Raw genomic sequence first — 9,774 nt, 5'->3', positions numbered from 1 at the left:
ACAGCTCTACATATTTGTATTTTCTAAGGAGAAAGATAGAGGAACTGCGGCAAACAAACATGATATTTCTGTTTGTATAGATGACATTTTATGCACTTGCCTATTGAAATGATTGCTTTTCTCCAAAACCATTTGTACTGTGTTTTTCTCGGTCCATTGCATACGAATTCCACTCCAGTTTGTCCGGATATGACTGGATGAAAACAGATATATCTGGTTTTGTTTTGGCTAACTCAATCCAAAATATTGGTACAGCCTCTGTGTTTGTATTTTCTGGATATTATCGATGGACTTTATTGTTCTGAATGTTTTTATCAGGGAACATTTATTTTTGCATGGAAACAGTAATTGGTTCAACATGGGGACACCAGCTCTACACATTCGTATTTTCTAGGGAGAAAGCTAAGGGAACTGTGGCAAACAAACATGATATTTCTGTTTGTATCGATGACATTTTATGCACTTGCCTAATGAAAAAAGTTTGCTTTGCTCAAAAACCATTTTTATTGTGATTTTCTCGGTCCATTGCATACGAATTCCACACCAGTTTTTCTGGATATTACTGGATGAAACCGGAAATATCGATTTTGTTTTCGCTAACTCTATCCCAGATATTGCTACAGCCCCTTTGTTTGTGTTTTCTCGATATTATCGATGGACTTTATTGTTTTGAATGTTTTTTATCAGGGAACATTTAATTTTGAGCTTAGATACACTAACTGGTTCCACATGGAGACACCAGCTCTACACATTCGTATTTTCTAGGGAGAAAGCTAGAGGAACTGTGCAAACAAACATGATGTTTCTGTTTGTATCGATGACATTTTATGCACTTGCCTAACGAAAGACTTTGCTTTTCTCCAAAACCAATTTTACTGTGTTTTTCTCGGTCCATTGCATCGGTATTCCAAACGACTTTTTCCGGATATGACTGGATGAAACCGGAAATATCCAGTTCTCTTTTGGCAAACTCAATCGAAAATATTGTAAGTCTCTGTGTTTGTGTTTTTTGGGTATTATCGATGGAATTTATTGTTTTGAATATTTTTATCAGGGAACATTTAATTTTGTACCGAAGAAACACTAATTGCTTCATCATGGAGACTCCAGTTCTGCTCATTCATATTTTCTAGGGAGAAAGCTAGAGGAACTGCGGCAAACAAACATGATATTTCTATTTGTTTAGATGACATTTTATGCACTTGCCTAACGAAAAGACTTTGCTTTTCACCAAAACCATTTTTACTGTGATTTTCTCGGTCCATTGTATGCGAATTCCACACCACTTTGTCTGGATATGACTGGATGAAACAGGAAATATCTGGTTGTGTTTTGGTTAACTCAATCCCAGATATTGCTACAGCCTCTGTGTTTGTTTTTTCTGGATATTATCAACGGACTTTATTTTTTGATGCTTTTTTATCGGGGAACAATTAATATTGGGCTTGGATACAGCAATTGGTTCCACATGGAGACACCAACTCTACATGTTCGTATTTTCTAGGTACAAAGCTAGAGGAACTGTGGCAAACAAACACGATATTTCTTTTTGTATCAATCACATTTTATGCAGTTGCCTAACAAAAAGACTTTCTTTTCTCCAAAATGATCTGTACTGTGATTTTTGTGGTCTATTGCATATGAATTCCACACCACTTTGTCCCGATATGACTGGATGGAACGGAAATATCCGGTTGTGTTTTGCCTAACTCAATCCCAGATATTGCTACACCCTCTCTGTTTGTGTTTGCTAGATATTATTAACGGACTTTCTTGTTTTGAATCTTTTTATCAGGGAACATTTAATTTTGTACCAAAGAAACACTAATTGTTCATCATGGAAACACCAGCTCTACACATTCGTATTTTCTAGGGAGAAAGCTAGAGGAACTGTGGCAAACAAACATGATATTTCTGTTTGTATCAATGACATTTTATGCACTTGCCTAACGGAAAGACTTTGCTTTTCTCCAAAACCATTTTTAGTGTGATTTTCTCGGTCCATTGCATACAAATTCCACACCAGTTTCTCCGGATATGACTGGATGAAACCGGAAATATAGGTTTTGTTTTGGCTAACTCTATCCAAGATATTGCTACAGCTTCTGTGTTTGTGTTTTCCGGATATTATCCATGGAGTTTATTGTTTTGAATTTTTTTTATCAGGGAACATTAAATTTTGTTCCTGGAAACACCAATTGGTTCCACATGGAGAGACCAGCTCTACACATTTGTATTTTCTACGGAGAAAGCTAGTGGAAATGCGGCAAACAAACATGATATTTCTGTTTGTATAGATGACATTTTATGCACTTGTCTAACGAATAGATTTGCTTTTCTCCAAAACCATTTGTACTCTGATTTTCGTGGTCCATTGCATACTGACTCCACAACACTTTTTCCGGATATGACTGGATGAAACCGGAAATATATGGTTTTGTTTTGGCTAACTCAATCCCAGATATTGCTACAGCCTCTGTGTTTGTGTTTTCTGGATATTATCGATGGACTTATTGCTTGTATGTTTTTATCAGGGAACATTTAGTTTTTTACCGTAGAAACACTAATTGGTTCATCATGGGGACACCAGGTCTACACATTCGTATTTTCTAGAGAAATGCTAGAGGAATTTCGACAAAGGAACATGACATTCCTGTTTGTATCGATGACATTTTATGCACTTGCCTAACGAAAAGACTTTGCTTTTCTCCAAAACCATTTTTACTCTGATTTTCTCGGTCCATTGCATACGAATTCCACACCAGTTTCTCTGGACATTCCTGGATGTATCCAGAAATATCTGGTTTTGTTTTGGCTAACTCAATCCCAGATATTGCGACAGCCTCTGTGTTTGTGTTTTCCGGATATTTTCAACGGACTTTATTGTTTTGAATGTGTTTTATCGGGGAACATTGAATTTTGAGCTTAGATACACTAATTGGTTCATCATGGGAACATCAGCTCTACACATTCGTATTTCCTAGGGGAAAGGTAGAGGAACTGCAGCAAACAAACATGATATTTCTGTTTGTATCGATGACATTTATACACTTGCCTAATGAAAACTTTTTGCTCTTCTCCAAAACCATTTTTACTGTGATTTTCTCGTTCCATTGCATACGAATTCCACTCCACTTTCACTGGATATGCCTGGATAAAACCAGAAATATCTGGTTTTGCTTTGGCTAACTCAATCCCAGATATTGCTACAGCCTCTGTTTTTGTGCATTCCTGATATTATCAACGGACTTTATTGTTTTGAATGTTTTTTTTCAAGGAACATGTAATTTTGTTCTTGGAAACATTAATTGGTTCCACATGGAGACACCAGCTCTACACATTCGTATTTTCTAGGGAGAATGCTAGAGTTTCTGTGACAAACAACATGATATTTCTGTTTGTATCGATGACATTTTATGCACTTGCCTAATGAAAAGATTTGCTTTTCTCCAAAACCATTTGTACTGTGAATTTCTCGGTCCATTGCATAGGAATTCCACACCAGGTTGTTCTGATATGACTGGATGAAACCAGAAATATCCGATTGTATTTTGGCTAACTCAATCCCAGATATTGTGACAGCCACTGTGTTTGTGTTTTTTGGATATATTCAACGGACTTTATTGCTTTGAATGTTTTTTATCAGGGAATATTGAATTTTGAGCTTAGATACACTAATTGGTTCATCATGGAAACACCAGCCTCACACATTCGTATTTTCTAGGGAGAAAGCTAGAGGGACTGTGTCAAAAAACATGATATTTCTGTTTGTATAGATCACATTTTATGCACTTGCCTAATGAAAAGATTTTGCTTTTCTCCAAAACCATTTTTACTGTGATTTTCTCGGTCCATTTCATATGAATTCCACTCCACTTTCTCTGGACATGCCTGGATGACACCAGAAATATCTGGTGTATTTTGGCTAACTCAATCCCAGATATTGCGACAGCCTCTGTGTTTGTGTTTTCTGGATATTATCGATGGATATATTGCTTGAACGTTTTTATCAGGGAACATTTAATCTTTTACCATAGAAACACTAATTGGTTCATCATGGGGATACCAGCTCTAGACATTCATATTTTCTAGAGAAAAACTAGAGGAACTGCGACAAACGAACATGACATTTCTGTTTGTATCGATGACATTTTATGCACTTGCCTAACGAAAAGACTTTGCTTTTCTCCAAAACCATTTTTACTGTGATTTTCTCAGTCCATTGCATACGAATTCCACACCAGTTTCTCTGGACATTCCTGGATGAATCCAGATATATCTGGTTTTGTTTTGGCTAACTCAATCCCAGATATTGCTACAGCCTCTGTGTTTGCGTTTTCCGGATATTTTCAAAGGACTTTATTATTTTGAATGTGTTTTATCGGGGAACATTGAATTTTGAGTTTAGATACACTAATTGGTTCATCATGGGAACATCAGCTCTACACATTCGTATTTTCTAGGGAGAAAGCTAGAGGAACTGTGGCAAACAAACATGATATTTCTGTTTGTATCGATGACATTATATGCACTTGCCTAAAGAAAAGACTTTGATTTTTTCCAAACGTATTTACTGTGATTTTCGTGGTCCATTGAATACGAATTCCACACCACTTTGTTCGGATATGACTGGATGAAACGAGAAACATCCGGTTTTATTGCGGCAAGATGGCGGAATAGGCAGGGAGCACACTATTTGTCTGGAGGTGAGACGGTTTAATATATGTGGAGATACTGCAGGGTCAAGGAAGAGTAGGGGATGAAACAGCAGAGGAAACATTTCCGGAACTAGTGATTCACAGTGTACCTGCGTGCAGAGCGTGGGAGACACCAGCGGCAGACTCAACACACCAGCACTGTAATGCGAGGTGAGCCAAAACTCAATAGCCTGAGACACCAGCGGGCAATTGGAAAGAGGTGGCTAGAGGGAACGAGGCTTGAAACTCCATGGGGAAAAATTCACCAGGCTAACGAGAAGAGAGATAGGAAAAAAATAATAAAAGTGACCGATACGGACCCAAGTTTCTCTCTCTCCGCTCACCTCTCAAATGCGAGCAAGACAGAGCATGCGCCATTTTGGACATATGTCATAAGCAGGGCGACCACAGGTCTGCACCAGCCCTGAGTCTAGCAGAAAAACCTGACTCTGGGGGGAGGGGTGAAATAACAGGAGATTAGCATCTAACTTGGCAACCCAGTGGGAGACTGCAGGAGAATTGGAGCCCATACTGAGGGCAGCAGAGATTCCCTGTGTGGTCCTTGGGAAAGAGCTTCCAATCTCTGGCTCCTGGGGGTATATCATTGCCTGCTAACTACCTCCAATTACGTTCAGCTGTGCAAAATTACTTCCCTTTTGAATCAAAGAAAGAAAGAAAGAGAGATTTACCACACCTAACCTGGCAGTGTCATCTTTGACACACCCTCAACCCTGAGGAACCAAACACAGCTCTCAGTCCACACTCATCTCAAGCCTCTAAGGCTCCACCGAAAGCAGACAGTCCACTTAATATAGAGCCATAGTGTAACAAGAAAAAACACCACAGTGAAGAAACCAAATATCTCCAACATGCAAAACAACAAATGCAAAAACCGAGGTAACAAGAACAAGGAAGACACTATGATGCCCCCAAATGAAAAAGACACCCCAATTCAAGATTACGAAGATGTAGAGATCGAAGAAATGCAAGAAACAGATCTCAAAAAATTGATAAGAACATTAAGAAGTCTCAAAAACAAATTCTTGAACTACAGAAATCCTTAATGGACAAGATAGAAAATCTCTCTCGTGAAAATGAAATATTAAGGAGGAATCCAAATGAAATGAAACAACTAGTGGAACAAGAAATTGTGATAGTGATGAGAAATCATAATGAAATGAATAATTCAATACATCAAATGACAAACACATTAGAGAGCCTTAAGAGCAGAATGGGTGAAGCAGAAGAGAGAATATCAGACTTAGAAGACAGAGAACAGGAAGGGAAACAGGCAAACCAAAGAAAAGAAGAAGAAATCAGAAATCTAAAACATATTCTCCGGAATCTACAGGATACTATTAAAAAACCCAACATTCGGGTTCTAGGAGTTCCTGAAGGCATGGAGAGGGAGGAAGGATTAGAAGGCATTTTCAGTGAGATACTAGCAGAAAATTTCCCAGGTTTGGAGAAGGACAGAGGCATCTTAGTACAGGAAGCTTATAGAACCCCTAATAAACATGACCAAAAGAGATCCTCACCACGACATGTTGTAATCAAACTCACCACAGTGAAACATAAAGAAAAGATCCTAAAATGTGCAAGAGAGAAACGTCAGATTACTCTTAGAGGATCTCCAATTAGACTCACAGCAGACTTCTCATCAGAAACCCTACAAGCTAGAAGGGAATGGTGAGACATAGCCCAGGTACTAAGAGAGAAAAACTGCCAGCCCAGAATACTATATCCTGCAAAGCTCTCATTTGTGAATGAAGGTGAAATTAAGACTTTCATAGCAAACAGAAACTGAAAGGATTTATTGCCACTCATCCTGCCCTGCAAAAGATGCTTAAAGATGTGTTAGACACAGAAACACAGAAACATGGTCACCAATATTTCAACCAGATATTTTGCATTTTGAGCCTTCTTGGCATTCTTGACAGGCATTCAAAAAATCAAATTTCAAACAATCTGGTCTCTAAAATTTCCAGTATATCCTGGACTTTGGTTTTTCCAGTTTGGGCCCAACTGAAAAAATCGAAAGTCCTATGTCTCTCATCTTATAGAGATACCAACTAATCAGTCTATTTGGATTATATTAGAAGGACTGTCAAGATGTGATGTGGTACCAGACTTTAAGTTTCTATAATGGAAAATGCTATAATAAAAATGTTTGAGAATTAAAAAGTCTAATGATCTTGTGTTACTAGACATGATAGTTATCTTAATGAGAAAGCCCCAGAGGCCTAAAGGGTTAAATACTTGTAAAATCCTACAGGTGCTTTCAAAAATACTGTGAAGTAAGCAAGTGCCTCTTGTTGGTTGATGAGTTTATAATTTTAAACATGGCGACTTAAAGTCTTTTGTCATCCACAGTTATATATGATTTGCTGCTCATAAAACTAACGCATTGTTGGTTCTGTGTTCAGCTGTCCTCCTATAGGTTCCTATGGACTTTTTCCAGCCCCTTTTATTGTATTCAGTACTTTGGGATGGCTCTGTATACAGATGAAGCCAATAATGTATTAACAGTACCAACTGAGAGAAAGTATGGTTAACTGAGGTTACTAAAAAGAAAAAGCAATTCAAATCAATTGGCAGTCTACAAAAAGAGTTAAAGGTTTTAAAAGCTATTATTAAAATTGCTATGTTGGCCTATTATGCTATATTATATGTGTGTACATATTGTATGTCCACATGGGGAAATTTCATTAAGAGTTTTATTTTAAATGGCTTATAGATAACATTCTCCATAAATTTAAGCTGCTAAAATCAATCAAAGATATATTTTAATTTGTGGGACCTGAATCTGTGTATCATATGTTTTAGACTTGTTGGTAGAAAAAAACTAAAAAATTTTAGATGGTTGTGCTTAAGTTTATTGGCTAAACAAACTACACCATGTTAGATATTTAAGAGGTGTTTTCCAATACATGATTCTTAAATTTTCTAGAAGGCATTGGACCCTCTGGTAAATGTTTTCTTATGTTGTTATCTAATGGTTGAAACGGTTTGCTAAGTATTCATGTGATATTGCTATTGTCAGCAAGCGATCTAGGACTTGCTCCCTCATGTCTCTATTCTAAGCCAAACTTGTTCTTTCATTTCTCTATTCTCTTCAAGGTAGGAAACTAATTCTATTATGAAGGAATCTGTACAATGCACAATTTAATCTTTAGACCTTATAAAAGAGATGGCTAACATTTTTCTGTAATAGCATAGCCAAAATAAGAACTCAAATAATAATCTCATAACTAGATTCACTTTGCCATCAGCAAAGTATACAGGAAGTAGAAAAAACCTCCCTTTCAGACCAAAGGGAAAGAAAGTTTTAAAGTGAGAATATAATTTTCCTCATGGGCATTGTCTACCTTAGAAAAACTACTGCAGAACATGCCTGTGACTATAGACTTGTAGTTCAGGCCACCGAAGATTAGAGATGGGAAACGGGCACTCCCTTGACTTGCATCCTCTGGTCTGCTTTAACACAAACCAGGATTAAAAGAGAGCTTGGCATCAGAAGCAATGGGTGGCAGGCCTATTAATGGCTGATCTGTACAGTGATCTGCCCTCAAGGAGACCCAACAGGCCAGTCCATTGCAGTGGCTTTCAATGTGGTAAGCCTGGGCTTCAGCAGAAGTCAGCTTGTGAAGAGCCCTGGCAGCTCTGCCAAGAGTTGGATCACTGGAAATGGACCTGCCCTGGAGTCGAAGGATGCCCGGGTCAGAGCCACAGATCTTATTGGCTCTAAGCTGAAAAGCCCTTCACTCAGCCCAACTTCCAAAGGGACCACTGCAGCTGAGGGGATGGTCAAGTAGGGTCAGCAACATTGCAGGCAGAACTGTAAATTTCTTGTTAGAGATGTCCCCTGACTTTACCTGGCCAGCGCTCCTCCCAGGCCAGCCAAGTCATGAAAGTCAACAGAGTGCCTTCCCCTAGGAGGTTCACACCTCCCTTAGGATATACCCCATGTGAAGAGATAGATAGGTCTGGGCCTCTGAATTTACAAGGCCTAAAGCCCACCAGATTATTATCAAGCCCCTTCTATCAGGTTCTATTTACCTCTCAATCAGAAAAATTACTTGTAGCTTAGACAGCACCTTTCTTAGCTCCTCTAATAATGACTCTGTCCTTTGTTCTAGGCCCTGTCTAGTGCACTTGGGCCTCATTTCTTTGTAATCAGAACCTCTACTCTACCCCCAATGGCTCTACTCCCAATCTGTGTGTACTGATGGTCCTCTTCCCCACTTAATGCTGCATAATTGTTCAAACCTGGTAAATGCCACTCTTAGGAACATTGGTTACTATCCTCACTCTGTCTTTTATGACCTTGTCTAAATATGATCAGAGTCGGCAAACTTGGAAGGCTTCCATAGCCTTGGCAACTCATGACGACAGCCTAGGATGGTTACTGGCGCCATAAACTAGAGTGTCAATATGTTGGGTCAACAAAAGGAGCCACTGTGCACTTGCTCCTGATGTGGGATCTCTGTCCTTAATGTGCTGTACATTGTGATTTAATGTTATAACTAGTACTCAAACAGTATGTTTCACTTTGTGTTTCTATGTGGGTGCAAACTGTTGAAATATTATACTAAATTGATCTTCTGTATATAAAGAGAATTGAAAATGAATTTTCATGTGTATGGAAGGGGAGAGGGAGTGGGAGAGGGGAGGGTTGCGGGTGGGAAGGAAGTTATAGGAGGGGGAAGCCATAGTTATCCATAAGTTGTACACTGGAAATTTATATTTATTAAATAAAAGTTAAAAAAAAAGAAATATCCGGTTTTGTTTTGGCTACTCAATCCGAAATATTGTGAAAGCCTCTGTATTTGTGTTTTCTGAATATTGTTGATGGATTTTATTGTTTTGAATGTTTTTTATCTGGGAACATTTAATTTTGTTCCGTAGAAACACTAATTGGTTCATCATGGGGACACCAGCTCTACACATTCGTATTTTCTAGGAATAAAGCTAGAGGAACTGCGGCAAACAAACATGATATTTCTGTTTGTATCGATGACATTTTATGCACTTGCCTAACAAAAAGACTTTGCTTTTCTCCGAAACATTTTTCTGT

Source organism: Lepus europaeus, unplaced genomic scaffold, assembly GCF_033115175.1.
Source record: "Lepus europaeus isolate LE1 unplaced genomic scaffold, mLepTim1.pri SCAFFOLD_164, whole genome shotgun sequence".
NCBI classification, from domain to species: domain Eukaryota; kingdom Metazoa; phylum Chordata; class Mammalia; order Lagomorpha; family Leporidae; genus Lepus; species Lepus europaeus.
Note: the sequence above shows the minus strand (reverse complement) of the source record.